This window comes from Lissotriton helveticus, chromosome 3_1 (assembly GCF_964261635.1).
Source record: "Lissotriton helveticus chromosome 3_1, aLisHel1.1, whole genome shotgun sequence".
NCBI lineage: Eukaryota > Metazoa > Chordata > Amphibia > Caudata > Salamandridae > Lissotriton > Lissotriton helveticus.
The window spans coordinates 294,813,841-294,829,612 of record NC_136061.1 but is presented as its reverse complement, the minus strand read 5'-3'; positions in this window follow the sequence as shown (position 1 = coordinate 294,829,612).

Below are 15,772 nucleotides of genomic sequence, written 5' to 3'. Positions count from 1 at the left end.
GACTTAGCCTGAAGGCTGCTCTCCATAGCTACCACTAGGATAGCTTTCATAAAGGTAACCTAATTACCATAAGGGTCGTTTGGACTGGTACAAGGTGACCACTTTAATTAGTGGACAGCATATACCAGGCCAACTCTTCACAGTTCAGGCCTTGTGCTTTAGCACAGCCTGAATCAATTTCAGCTACACTCTTCCCTGACAGAGCCGGAGCGACCTTCGTCCAGCTTAAGGAATTATATGAGGCTATGCACCTCATATTTGGTTGGCTCAGGAGGGGCCACAACTGTATCCCCTCCAGAGGGTATGCCCTCTGCACGTCGGGCCTCATGGATCCCATGTTAGATCCAGAGTAGAGGCCCCTGCATGACCAAGACCTTCCACTCCAGTATTGACACCCCTGGTGCCATCAACACGCCACGGCAGTGCCATTCCTATCAAATTTCCCATTGTATTTTCCAACTCTGGCCCAGTGCAGAACAACGTCATCCAACACCGGTTCTGGCACCGACCGGCACCATTCTTTTCATAACAGAGCCAGTGCCATTTACATTTGACAAAGCGATACAAAAGGGGATGATGGACGGTCCAGGGAAGACATGGCTTGGCAGTTCGGGCTGGACTGTTCCCATGAGGCACAGGGTCAGACTGATTTGCATATGGCCATGTCTGAACTGGGGTGGCGGAGTGAGCTAAAGAACGGTGATGGATTAAACCCAGATCAGTTGACTGGGGGTGAGTGTTTGTATTGTCAACGCTCCGTCCATCATCACCTTTGGTTTTTCTTTGTTCGCCCTAAGTTGGCAGGGTATGCTCAGACGTGAGTCCCTTGCTCACTTTGCCACTGGAGTCAAGCAAGCTCGGCTGAAGACGGCTGTAATGCCAGAAACCGGTCCTGGGAAGCTTGATTCCGGTCCAGGGAAGACATGGCTTGGCAGTTCGGGCTGGACTGTTCCCATGAGGCACAGGGTCAGACTGATTTGCATATGGCCATGTCTGAACTGGGGTGGCGGAGTGAGCTAAAGAACGGTGATGGATTAAACCCAGATCAGTTGACTGGGGGTGAGTGTTTGTATTGTCAACGCTCCGTCCATCATCACCTTTGGTTTTTCTTTGTTCGCCCTAAGTTGGCAGGGTATGCTCAGACGTGAGTCCCTTGCTCACTTTGCCACTGGAGTCAAGCAAGCCCGCTGAAGACGGCTGTAATGCCAGAAACCGGTCCTGGGAAGCTTGATTCCGGTCCAGGGAAGACATGGCTTGGCAGTTCGGGCTGGACTGTTATGTTATGTTATGTTATGTTATTTATCTTTTGTATAGCGCACGGCTACTCAAAAAGAGTGTCCCGGCGCTTTTAGTAAGGAGGGCTGCATCATAATAACATAACTCAATTAAAATAGAAAAAAAGACAGAAGGCCGAGCGAACACACAAAAAGCGGACTACTGGGAGAACAGCCAGGTTTTAAGGCCTTTTCTAAAGGCAAGAAGGCTGGAAGCACCCCGCAGAGTGAGCGGCAGAGAGTTCCACAACTGTGGCGCTATTAGTCCGAAAGAGCGGCCACCCAGGCGAGCTCTCTTCACTCGCGGGACAACCGCCAGGAACAGAGCTTCCGACCTCAAAGAGCGAGTCGGGTGATAAAAGGCCAGTCTCTTTTGGAGATACTTTGCTCCCACCGCGTGGAGGGCCTTATAGGCCAGAGTCAAAGCCTTAAAGGCAATCCGCTTCCGGATTGGAAGCCAGTGCAGGGTCTTCAACAGACCCACTGCACTGGTCCGTCTGTTAAATCCAAAGATAGCTCTCGCGGCAGCATTTTGCACCACTTTGAGCCGCTGCAGCAGATACTCTGGCAGGCCCAGGTAAAGAATGTTGGCATAATCTAACCTGGACCCGATTAGAGCCTGCACCGTCAGCTTCCTATGATCTTCAGACAACAGGGGGAGGAACCTCCGCAGCATCCTCAGGAGGCCAAAGCACATGCCCGACACCCCGAGGATCTGGGATTTCAACGTTAGTTCCTTATCCATCTTGACCCCCAAATTCTTAGCAATTTTGGAAGAACAAGACGGAGGGAACATATTGCGGGGCCACCAAGCCTGCCAGTCTGGCTCTGTATCACACCCAAAGAAGAGTACCTCTGACTTATCGGAATTGCACTTGAGGCTGTTCAGTTGGAACCATTGAAAAACAGCCCCAAGGCAATCCCGGATACTCTCCCCGTCAAAGTCTCCTCCTCTCTTGCACGAGAAGAGGAGCTGGGTGTCGTCGGCGTAGGATACGATCTGGGCCCCATACGACTCCGCCAACGCCGCTGTTCCCATGAGGCACAGGGTCAGACTGATTTGCATATGGCCATGTCTGAACTGGGGTGGCGGAGTGAGCTAAAGAACGGTGATGGATTAAACCCAGATCAGTTGACTGGGGGTGAGTGTTTGTATTGTCAACGCTCCGTCCATCATCACCTTTGTTTTTTTTTATTTACATTTGACAGCCATGGAGAAGAAGACAAATGGATGGGTATGAGGACCCTTATGGATGCCAGTATCTTCGAGATGAGAATGTGGACCACTTGTATGAAGTACTGGTGGAGGCCAGTGGGTTAAACATCTCACCGGATACTGGCCTGGTCTCATCTTATAGCATCGCTATGAAGGAGGGAATCATTCACTGTGGCGGCTAAGAACTTGGACCTTCACCTACCCACAGTGGAAGTCAAAACGAGCATTTTGACGGAGGTGCTTAAGCAAACCCCTACTCCCCTTTAATGAGGCCCCTACCAATGTCCTGTTTGGGGAATGAGCCAAGCCTTTCACAGGGACTCCTGTGCATAGAACAATTGCCCGCCTCAATCGCTTCGCACCTGGGGAGCCCAGTTGCCTTATCCAGCACCTGACCCTGGAGAGCTTGGTAATCCAAGCCTCCACCTCTAGGATCAACCCAGCGCCACTCCGTTCCACTGGACAGGAGCTAGATAACTTTGGCAAAATATTGTTCTCTTCCGCCAACTTTGCATTGCGGTCAGTGAATAACGAGTGCCTTTTAGGCCAATATTCCCATACAATCTGGGGTTTGATTGCGCAAGAGCTGCCTATGGTCTCGAAGGAGGCCCAAGCCATATTTTATCAGGTTATTGCGGATGGGAGAGACGCAGCAAAGTTCACCTTACGAATGTTGACTGGACACAACAGACTCGCTGGGTAGAACAATTTCACCATCAGTGGTCTTGTGGCACCACTTCTGACTGAGAACCACTGACTTTTTGGGGATGTCCAAGCTTCGTTCATGGTCCTTCTCTTTGATGGCTCTCGTCTTCTTGGAGAGAAGGCGGACCCAGCGCTGGAGTTCTTTAAGGACAGCATGGCTACTGTCAGGTCCTTGTGCTTGCCTATGGCCCATCGTAACCCATTCCACCTTCTGCTCCTTTTTTGGCCACGGAAGGGACCTCCAATCACATCCATATCCTCCCAGTCACCACAGTCAGCAGGCTTCTTAGATTTTTCATGGACAAGGACGCGTGTCCCACAAACCAAGTGGGACAAGTAGACAGTGGTCAGACGCAGCAAAGTTCACCTTACGATGTTGACTGGACACAACAGACTTGCTGGGTAGAACAATTTCACCATCAGGGTCTCGAAGGAGGCCCAAGGCATATTTTATCAGGTTATTGCGGATGGGAGAGACGCAGCAAAGTTCACCTTACGATGTTGACTGGACACAACAGACTCGCTGGGTAGAACAATTTCACCATCAGTGGTCTTGTGGCACCACTTCTGGTGGAAGGCAAACCCAGCTCTGGAGTTCTTTAAGGACAGCATGGCTACTGTCAGGTTCTTGTGCTTGCCTATGGCCCTTCGTAACCCATTCCACATTCTGCTCCTTTTTTTGGCCACGGAAGGGACCTCCAATCATATCCATATCCTCCCAGTCACCACAGTCGGCAGGCTTCTTAGCTTTTTCATGGACAAGGACGCGTGTCCACAAACCAAGTGGGACAAGTAGACAGTGGTCAGATCAATCCACCACCCTCTTAGCAGCCGCCGCCTCCAAACCACTTTAGTTTGCCCTTCAACCACCAGGGGCATCCAGTGGGAGGCAGGATACACCATAACCTGCACCACTGGTCGCCAGTAACACCGGACTGATCTGTTTTGAAAATCGACTTACGGTGCTAACCCCTCTCCCCCTTTTATGACTACAGCTCCACCTATGCCACCCATTTACGACTGGCTGACAGAGGACCACCTCTCCTTGCTCAGTCAGGAAGGTTTGGCTCTCTTAGCCAAGGGAGCCATAACAAAGGTGCCCTCATAAGAAATAGGTAATGGTTGCTATTCCCACTACTTTCAGGTGCCCAAGAAGAAGGAGACCTTTGTCCGATCCTAGACCTGCGCCTTCTGAATCTCTTCCTTAAACAAGTATTTACAATGCAACTGTCTCGCCTTTGCAAAAGTTGGACCTATTGGCATTGTAAATGACACATTTGTTATGTATGTGTTGTTTTCGAAAACAGATAAATAAATTGCATTGTGATTTACAATGCCAATAGCTTAATCTCTCGCAAATGCGAGAGCTATTGCATTTGCACCCAGACACACACAGAGCCACACACACACAGAGCCACGCTCACACAAAGAGCCACACACACAGAGCCACACACAGACACACACACAGAGCCACACACAGACACACACACAGAGACACACACACAGAGACACACACACAGAGCCACACACACAGAGCCACACACACAGAGACACACACACAGAGACACACACACACAGACACATACACACAGACACACACACACACAGACACACACACAGAACCACACACACACAGAACCACACACACACAGCCACACACACAGAGCCACACACACAGAGCCACACACACAACCACACACACACAGAGACACACACACACAGAGACACACACACCCAGAACCACACACACACACAGAACCACACACACACACAGAGCCACACACCGCCACACACACACTCACAGAGCCACACACACTCACAGAGCCACACACACATACAGAGAACCCCAGAGCATAATTCCAAGAGTCAATGTAGTTTAAAAATTACTTGTGAAGAAGCATCCGGGGCACCGTGGAGGCGCTGACAGCTCATTTGCTACAGTGCGCCCGGGGGTTCATCACTGCGTCACGAGGCCGCCAGAGACCTAAAAAAAGCCCTACTACTCCCAGGCCCGCCCTTCTTGTCACACACTGAAAACATTACAAAGCATTTTAGCAGATTATGTCACAAAGAGGTGTGTGGGGGAGGACACTTTTTTTGTTAAAGCAATAAAAAAAGGTGCTTGTGGATTAATGCAACAGTGCAATTCTGATAACATGACCAACATTTGACCAACTTCACGCTCAGTGAAGACAGACTAATAAGAAAAGGAACCCTTGTTCACCTGAGGCAGCCTATGCACTCTTTCATTCTGGGGTTGAATTGTGTATTTGCAGTTATTGTATTTAATACAACAAATAGGGAGTCATGATTGTCAATACATGCTCCTACATTTGGATCATACATTTCCTATAAGTATTAAATTTGGAACGCAAACCTGCTGTAAAGCACCTTGCCCTTTACAATGGTCAGCGGAATAGGAATAGGCAGACCCCCTTCCTTCCTTCACCCAGGCAGAAAAACTAAAGCCAGCAGGGAATTGCTCTGTGATGTCACAGTCAGTAGTGCCTAACAGAGAGAAATCTCAAAACGTACAGGTATGCTGCGAACCCGTATGACCCCCTTGGCCCCTCTCCTCCCCCTGTTCTATCAGCAACAGGAGGCGATCTAAAGAACCGGATCTAAAACACTTCAGCTTTACTCACATCTGTATGCTCAGATCGACTCAAAGGGACAGGCGCACAAGTCCGTTCACAGATCAAACCGAATGAGCCTGCTGTCAGTTGGGGCCAAATGCAGCATAAATTCTCAACAGCAAGCACTGCACTCTAACCCCAGCACATGCATAGAGCCCTATGGAGCAGAATACCATTCTTCAATACCACCCCCAATTATCTAACTTTAGAATCAATTTCTAAATCAAAAGCTTCAGCGCCCAATGAAGTACGGTATGAACGACCGCCTTTTAACTCTCCAGGTGACAATAACGTATAAAAGGTAAGTACAGTAGAATAAAAAAACAGCAGTGGGCGCTGTTGTATAGGTGTTTTGCAATGTATGGGAGATTGCATACACTGGTGCTTTCTGCCCGCAATGTTTGTGGTCGTAACAAGGAAATGAACAATAATAACAGGACCACAAACAGCCAAAAATGGCCCACACGCTTACACGTCAGAGCAGAGCAGCCCAGCCCTTCTGGCACTACCAGATTGCCCGTGGCCTGTCCGACTCTGGTGTGTGCCAAACACACCGAGCCACACACACCTGATGTTTACAGAGATTAAAATGAGGCCCCCTCTCAGAGGAGGCCTTCTGTCAGACCCTCTGCACACTGCCAGCAGGAAAGCCATTTTCTCGACAGTGCCCGACAGGCAGGGAATCCAATGAGATTTCCCCTCACCACCGTCCACACCCTGGGCTCTGAATCATCTGTTTGTGGGGAAGGGAGTCTGTCTCCTTTGAAGAGAAATCTGCCAGGAGCAGGGCCTCCTCGCTGCTCTGCGGCAGCAGCAGCCAGAATGGCTCTGTGTGGGTGTCACTGGCATCGACAGGCAAGGATAGCCGGGCTTCCACCGGCCTGCAACGGCCCACGCAGCGCGCAGGAGGGGCGCAAGGGGGCGGGGAGGCGGGCCAATGGCTGGACGAAGTGACTGCTATAGAGAAATGGAAGGAAGGCTACGGCTTCCGCTGGCCTGTCGGTGCCTTTGCAATGCGGGGGAGGGCAAAGGATAGAACTAGTAAATGGGGAGGCGAGGGAAAGCGAGAGGAGGGAAGGAGTAAGGGGGGAACAAGAGAGGGGGGTCAAAATAGACAGACGGAAAGAATGGAAGATGGAGAAAGTGGGTGGAAGCGAAAAGGAAACTGAGTGGTCGAGAAAGTGAGCGGGAGCATGCATGAGTGAGTAAGGAAAAGCACTGAAATCAGAGTGAGTGAGAGATGCATAAAAAAACAAGAACTACACCATTTTACCCAAAAAAACGCACGCTGAACATCAGCCTATTTTGCCTAGACATGTCAAGCAACAAGCGAGCTCCGCCATGACACCACCATGTTTCTCCGAGGTGATGCAGAAATGCCTTGGAGAAACGCCCCGTCATTTTCGGATTCGGGGGCGTGTTTCTTTTTCTCTCCTCTTCCCATTCAGCCAATGGGAAGAGGAGAGAAAGAAACTAAAAAACACACCCCCGAATCCCAAAAAGACGGGGCTTAAATGGACAGACGCCCCTCTACTCCGTTTAGGAAGCCAGCCAATGGAGAAGAGGGGCGGGTTTAAGCCCCACACTAAGAAAACATAAGATCTCGCCGGCGATACTGCGCAAGCGCAACCTACGCAGGCTGAGACCTAAAAAGGAGAAACTCAAAATGCTCATGCTCACAAGTCCTGTCTGCCCTTGAACCGGAAGACTGGCTGGTAGCATTGGACTTGCAGGCCACATATTGCCTCATCCCCATCCTGCCTGCCCACAGATGTCGCCTGTGGTTCATGATGGACCAAGAGCACTTTCAGTTAGCCGTGCTCCCGCATCGGCCTTACCAAGGGCGTTAGTCAATTTGCTCCCTCTTAGATGCTCCCTCTAATCAAAGCTGTTCAGGACAAAGTGCTGTTTCATGCCTATCCTCCCGAGCAGCGAGTCCAGGATGTTCACACTACGTTACCAATGTTTTAGCCTCTATCCTTGATTTTGGTGAGATTGACCCTGAGGTATTTCAGCTACATATCCTACTGCATCCTATTTGTAACACATGCCAGTTGGCATTTGCCAGTTCTGCAGTGGGACTTGAAGTCCAAGTGCCCACAACATCAGGGGAATTTCTCAGACATGGTTCAGATCTCGGAAGGAGCTGCAAAGGATCTTCAGTGCTTGCTGTTGAACCAGAGCAGACTGCAGTAGCAGATGCATCACTTCTGGGATGGGGCGGTCATCTGGGAGAGATGGAGATCAGAGGACTCTGGGCTCCCCCGGAGTCCAGACTCCACATCAACCTGTTGGAGCTTCTGGAGGTTCGCTTACCATTAAAACCCTTCCTTCCTTCAAGGGAAGGCTAGTGCAGGTGTTCACAGACTCCACTGCCATGTGGTACTGCAACAAACGGGGCAGCATGGGGGCTGGGCACTTTGTCAAGAGAGACTGCGTCGTTGGATACGCCTGGAACACCAGGGCGTTTCTATAGTTGTTCAACACCTGTTGTGTTCTCTGAACGTCAGGGTGGAGAAACTCCACTAAAGATGCCTAGCAGATCCTGAATGGTATCTCCATCTGGTGTAGTGTAGCTCCTATATTCCCAATAGGCTCTGTGCATTGGAATAATATAAACAGCAGTGTAGACGTAGGACTGAGGTAATCTAGGTCTCTACTGACTATATTAGACTTAATTAGTTTTGCCAGCTAGCTCAGAGGTCACTAGAAACGTTCTTGAATGTTCAGGAAAGAGTTAACGCTCCTGATTTAGACAAGAAGGGATTCGTTTCTGACAACCGCATAAACATGACAACTTTGCTCCCTCAGAATAAAGAGTATATCTCTAGAGTCATCTGGAAACAATAGACAACTATTTCACTCAGTCAATCGTGCATACTTAGTTTCACCAGAGTGCAGAGAAATAGAGAGACGGGCGTTTTCAATAAACGTTGTTATTTATTGAGCAGTCTTTTTTCTCATGCAAGAGAAATTAGTTGCCACAATTGCAATACTTATCATAAAGTAAAGTGCGTACAGTAAAAGGAGTATTATGAAATAATACTGTAAAAGCATTGATATGGTTTCTTAGCCATGATACTTTAAAATGGATAAAATATATACATACATAAAAACATTGACTAACGTACTCAACTGGTGCTTCTAATATACGCCTACCCCGGTGTACCTGACCTAAGCCTAATACGTGGGAAGGAGTAAGTAAGTTGCAGTTTAAGTTAAGTTGGTTTTTGCCAAGAATCTGAATCAAGAAATCTGTTAAGGGTTTAGTCAGCTCTGTACCTTGGTTCTAAAATGTAGGAGGTCTTGTATCTCTCTCTCTCAGGACTCGATCTCCCAGCAACCCGCAAGGGTGACTGGAAACACCGGAGCTGGATTTCTCAGCAAGAGAAAAGACAGCGTCTCTCTCAGTGCGTCAAATGGGAGGGTCGGCTTCCTTCGGCTCTCGCACCAGCTGGGCGTTGGGCAAGTAGATAGCCGCTCTGCTCCAAACCACCGTGTGTTTGCTTAAGGCAACGTTGGTATATTTATACCTGAAAGGTGCCGTGTTTGACGTAAGGTTGGACATAAGACGTCACTAAGAACTAACAGTTCTCTCTGGACTCCAGGAGTTCTTGTGCAAATCAAAACAAAAGCAGGGGGAATTCCCGGGCTGCTGGAGGCTTGGTTTGTTTAAAGAACGCGTTGTACTTTCTAGGAGTCTATGGGAGTAGCCTTGCCGTATTTGGTCTGCACGGGCTATGACTAGATATGGACATGATTCCTATGCCTTTATAAGGATATGTTTTATTATAACCACATAAGGGCATGAATCTGGGAAATCTAATTAGGGTCCTAGATAGACTCACAACACCCACTCCACATATTATGTCAATCATTACTAAATACTAAGCAATACTAAACAAATAACGATGCATGTGTTTTCCAACCCACCCCAAAATACATGAATTGCATTTGAAATGGTGTATGGTATATACACGAAAAATGAGTATTGGTACCGTACGTTTTTTTAAGCAGTAGTATCATTCAGTTAAATGCATATATAAAGGCTGAATGATTTGCGAAAATTACACATGAAATGGCTCTAAATACAGAAAAGAAGGTCGAGACCATTTCATCACATATTTATTCAATACTGTACATATGCTAGAGGCTGAGGTAAAATATTGTCTCTAGTATCTCTAAAAATAGAAGCTCTGTTCTTTAAGAATAGTTCTACTTTAAGCAGAGTACCATGTGCCAAAAAAAGGGTAAATATTTTGAAAAAGGAAAAATAATAATTTCTCTTTCAGGGGAAAAAATAGTTCCAAATGTTTGCAGTAGATTTGTTTATCAAAAACTGAAGGCCGAGGGGGGCGGAGCTAGCGAGCGCGAAGAATGGCCGCTTAGTTCCCGAGCTCCGCCGGCGCCGCCACGAAAATCCTTTATAATCCTGCATTGACCCGACGTGCACTACACCCCCGACTCTACTACTGTGGCTGATGACTCGGGTAACGATCCGGTCCGCCTGAGGGACCCCAGCTACGCTCCTGCCGGCAGCGAGAGACTAGAATACCGGAGCGGCGAGCGGGCCCAGAGACCACGGCCTCGGGTGGCACCGCCGCCCAGATTGCGTAAAGGGACGTGCGGCTGCCGGGAGGCTCCGTCCGTCGGCGGCCCCACTTTTCCCGTGTCGGACAGCTGCGGATGCGGCACGAGTAGTGGGGTGCCAATCCGGGTGCCCAGGGGCTGCTGCCAGCTCCCACAGAGCGCCCATAAGACGAACGCGGAGCCGGATCACCGGTAAGCAGGGGGCCAGCAGGCGCCATCTTTGCAGTGTCCACTTGGCAGACCGAGGAGACTTCATCGGGAGCGGGGGGCTGACGGCCCGGGGGTGCGGTGGAGCGGCGGCTCACTGAGGCTGGGGGGCCTTGACCTCCCCCCCCCCCCTGCATTATAACTGCCGGCAGTATTGGCGAAGTAGCAGAGGCAGATGTGACAACTGCGACGGCCTGCTTCACTCTCCGACCTGCGTGAGCACGCACTAGCTGCCACCTAAGTGGGCACGTCGGCGAAATCCCCACGTCGCGACAGAGATAACGCTGCTGTGGGGTGGGACACATCGCGAACTTCCCCTGTGAAGCTGACTTCCTCTGCACGACATTAGGGAGCGGAGGTGGTGTTCTTACCCAGTAATACCTTGCTGAGACTCTTGCGACACAACTGGGCGCCAAGCTGCGAGTTTGCCCCACTACGGCCCGCTAGATACCAGCGCTTTCACCCCGGCTGCCCGCAGTGGGCACGATCCAATTACAGAGATGGGGAAGGGGGACAGGACTCAGAGCAAGCTTCCCTTCTCGCAGAGGCGGCTGCCCGTGCCGAGCTCCCCGGCACCCCGTGATGAAGAGACGCGTACGGGAGAAGCGCGAGAAGATGACATGGATATAAAGTCTATGCTCCGCTCCATGGAGCAGAATATACAGTCGAACATAGCGGCGCTGGGAACCAAGATGGACGCCATGTCCTACCGAATGGACCGCATGGCGGAACGCCTCGATAAACACTCGGAAAGGCACGACATGGCCGAACGGCGGATTACAGAGGTGGAGGAGGCCCAGACGGAGTTAGACACGGCGAGACGGCGGGCAGAGACACTCATCAGAACTCTCCAGGACAAGACGGAGGATTTGGAGGCTAGGTCCCGTCGCTGCAACCTACGCATCACAGGCCTTCCAGAGACAACTCAGACGGGGAAGATGGAACTCTTTGTAGAAAAACTGCTCACCACCCTACTGGGCGACGGAGTGTTCTCATCGATGTTCGTGGTAGAACGTGCACACCGCACGCTTGGCCCACAGCCCAACCCGGGGCTCCCACCCCGTCCAGTCATAGCGAAACTCTTAAACTATAGAGACAGAGACACGGCGCTGAGGATGGCACAAACCAAGGGGAACCTACAATACGAGGGATCGGCGATTTCCATTTTTCCGGATTTTACAGCTCGAGTTCAGGAGGCAAGGAAGCATTTTGCCCCTCACAAGAAACGCCTCAGAGACAAGGGCCTCGATTATGCAATGTTATACCCAGCCAAGCTGCGAGTGAATAGGCAAGGCCACTCGCATTTTTTCACTGACCCAGCAGAGCTGCAGAAAGCTTTGAAATCGTGGACCAGGGAGCAGAAAAAAGGGCGGCCTGATAATCGTGGGGAGGCGGACAGCGCTCAACTGGACGAGCAGGAATGAGGTGGAGACTCTAAGTCTAGAATACGGCGACCTCAAGCAGCGGCCTCTACGGTATTCGATTTGAGAGGGTTCTGGCCCGTGGCTGGTCACGGCGGAGACATTTTTGACAGATAAGTGGGGCTGGGGTTCCAGGGTGAAGACAGACTACCACTGGTTGTGGATTCCCCTGAACATATCCTTCGAACTCCCCTAGTGCATTAATGGGTTGCCGGGTTGTGACATTGTGTGTGAAGGGGGGGTGGAGGTACCGGGCACGAGTAGGCGGGAAGATATTCTGCAATGGACTATGGGTTGATGTTTTGACGACCTCGTGGGGGTGCAGGGCGGGGGGAGTGGGGGCTGGGCACAGGAGATGAGAGTTGGGCGCAGAGCACGAGAAGCCTTGCTACCATTCCCCCTGAGCGTTTTGCATATGGGGATGTTGAAGTTGTTGCTGGGGAGGGCTCGGTGGGAAGGGGACATGCAAGGCCAAATTGGGGCGGGTCTGCTGTGGGTGGTGGGGGTAATGTTGGGGACTGCGATTGGGCTGTTCTTGTTGTTTTGTTCGACTGCTGTTGCGTTACTGGATGTTTTCTTGTTTGACACTGTTCTGCACGCCACTGCCACATGTGTACTGTACAGCCTGTCAGGCATAGACCCTTTAGGACACCCGAGCTTTTTTCGCCATTACTGCACTACACTTACAGCACGACGAGACTATCGCTGAAGACAACAGTGCGCGGAGGGGCGCTTCTCCAGATCACCTGCGGGTACTGACGTGGAATGTCAGGGGCCTCAACGACTTTAGGAAACTATGTAAGGTCCTCAGTTACCTGCGCAGACATAACGTAGACCTTGCTCTCCTGCAAGAGACTCATTTGCCCCTTAACAGCAAAATGCTGACACATAAAGGTTTGGCGGGTAATAGTGTGGTGGCGGGCTTCACTACCCACTCACGGGGCACACTCACGTGGGCCAATCCACGTTCCAAACTCACTTTGACGTTACTGGAGGCGGACCCTGAAGGCCGGTATGTACTATGTAGGTGTCATGGAAAGGGACATGACCTAGTGGTGGTGAATGCATATGGACCGAATTACGATTGCCCCGACTTCTACACGGAGTTGGCCCGGAGGTGCAAATCACATGGTCACAATAACTTGCTCTGGGGCGGGGATTTCAACTTAATCCTGGATCCGACTCTTGATAGGTCGGCGGGACCCCCCTGGGCCCTGTCGGCAGCCGCCTCGGTGGTACGTGCTGAGTTAATAAAGTTAGATCTCCTAGATGTGTGGCGAGAACGGCACCACTCTAGAGGGGGCTTCACACACTACTACTACCACTACTACTGTCTACTATCATGCACTTCACACCCGAATAGATTACTGGTTGGCATCACGACAGCTCTCCAATAGTGTAAGGGATTGCCTAATACTGCCGCGTACCTTATCTGATCACTCTCCTCTCCTCCTACTGCTGGACACGCCGATGCATAAAATTCCACCCTTTACGTGGCGTTTTCCCCCGTACTCACTTTTAGATGAGGTCTTTCGAGGCGAACTCGCTCAAGAAATCGATGGCTTTTTTTAAATCAATGTGGGCTCAGTGGAGAGCATTCAGACGTTATGGGAGACATTCAAAGTTTATATTCGCGGGATAGTCATGGCCAAACACTCCAGTGTCCTGAAATCGATTAGGCAGAGACTTCAACATCTTGAGACTCAGCTGGCTGGCCTGGAGGAGGGGCAGCGGGCGGACCCTGAGGGTGATGCCCTGGAGCAAATTAAACAGCTGGTGACGGAATACAATGCAGAAGCAGACAGGGAGGTGCAACACATGGGTAAATATGCCACTGCCCGCACCTATGGCGAAAGTGATAGACCTGGCTCTCTCTTGGCCAAATTAGTCCGCAGTGAGAGGCGTCAGCTGAGAGTAGGCGAGCTGGTGTCGAGTGCGGGGGAGACCCTTACTGAGGAGGGGCAGATCCTTGAGGAATTCCGGCAATATTACTCCACCCTTTATAAGTCTAGGTCAACGGGAATGGAGGAGGCTATTGACGATTACTTGAGCTATATACAAATGCCGCAGCTCTCCAACTCGCAGAGAGAATTCCTCATGATGCCCATTCAACAGGAGGAAATAGCGGAGGCGCTTGAGAGTATGCGATCAGGTAGTGCCCCTGGGGCCGACGGATTAATTGTAGGCTTTTACAAGGCCTTCAAAGATCAGTTGCTCCCCTTCCTCTCCAAGCTCTTTGATGACATATGTATGGAAGGTAGCATGCCCGCCACCATGCGGGAAGCCCTCATTGTAAACGCTCCTGAAACCAGTGAAGCCCCCCAATGAGTGCGGCTCATACAGACCACTGTCCCTGATAAATGTCGACGCGAAGCTATATGCCAAAGTCCTGGTGACACGTCTCGCATTGCTTGCTCCGGAACTGGTAGCCCCTGAACAGGCCGGTTTTATCCCGTCCAGGAACCTCACATACAATATACGCACGGTACTAGGGGTAATGCAGCATGTGAAGCCTGAGAATAAGGCGCTGGCTGTCTTCCTCGATATGGAGAAGGCATTCGACTTGGTGGAGTGGCCCTACATGTCGAGAGTACTCAGGAAGATGGGGTTGGGCGAACCCTTTTTACAAATGATAGGCGCATTGTACTACGAACCAACGGCTAGGCTGCGCTTGGGTGATAGAGTCTCGGAAGCTTTCGGCATTTGCAGAGGCACCAGACAGGGCTGTCCCCTTTCGCCGTTGTTATACGCCCTGGTGGCGGAACCCTTAGCGTGTGCCCTGAGGGAATATCACGGTCACGAAGGCGTTAGTTTCCCTCCATACAAGATCTGCATCTCCACATACGCGGATGATACGCTCCTGTATGTTAGAGACCCGGAGCTCAACCTTGCCCCCATGCTTAGAGAAGTGGTTCAGTTTGGCGCGCTGTCCGGATTACAGGTTAATTGGAAGAAATCGGTGGCGTTCCCTCTGACCCCTGTGATGCGTAAATTTGTTATGGACTACCCTTTACAATGGTCTGATGACCCGATAAGATACCTGGGCATACAGCTACATCCTGATCCGGACATCTTGATTAGAGAAAACTATGGCGTTGCCTACAATAAACTAACGGAGGATGTGGACAGATGGTGAAAACTGCCGTTGTCCCTGTCGGGCCGCATCGCTCTAATGAAGATGATAGTCCTCCCGAGGTTCTTATTCCTCTTCAACAATATCCCGGTGATTCTCTCTAGAGCCTTCTTTAAAATGTTGACGCAAACTCTCACGCAGCTGGCTTGGGGAGGTAAACAGCCGCGGGTCCAGTGGCGTGTTCTGATTCTCCCGTACGAACAAGGTGGCCTAGGGGCCCCTGACATGGAGTTGTATTACAGGGTCGCGCAGGCGACTCACTTACACACATGGATACATGGGGATCGTAAGATTCCGCATGTGGTGCTCGAGACTCTGTTCACGGAGCCCCTCCCCCCACCAGCCACGGTGTTTGACCCAGCCACGCGTCGAGTAGGCTTTCTGGATTCGATCTCATCGACGAATCACGCTTGGCATTCCCTGGCAAAAAGACAGGAATGTGCTCTCCTGTACTCCCTTCTGATGCCAATTGAGTGGGCCATGTGGCTGGCGCCGCTACGGGAGAAGGGGGTCATACTCGCCCTTAAGCAACTAGGCATCTTGAAACTGGGAGATCTATTCAGAGACGGGACGCTGGTCACGTGGGAACA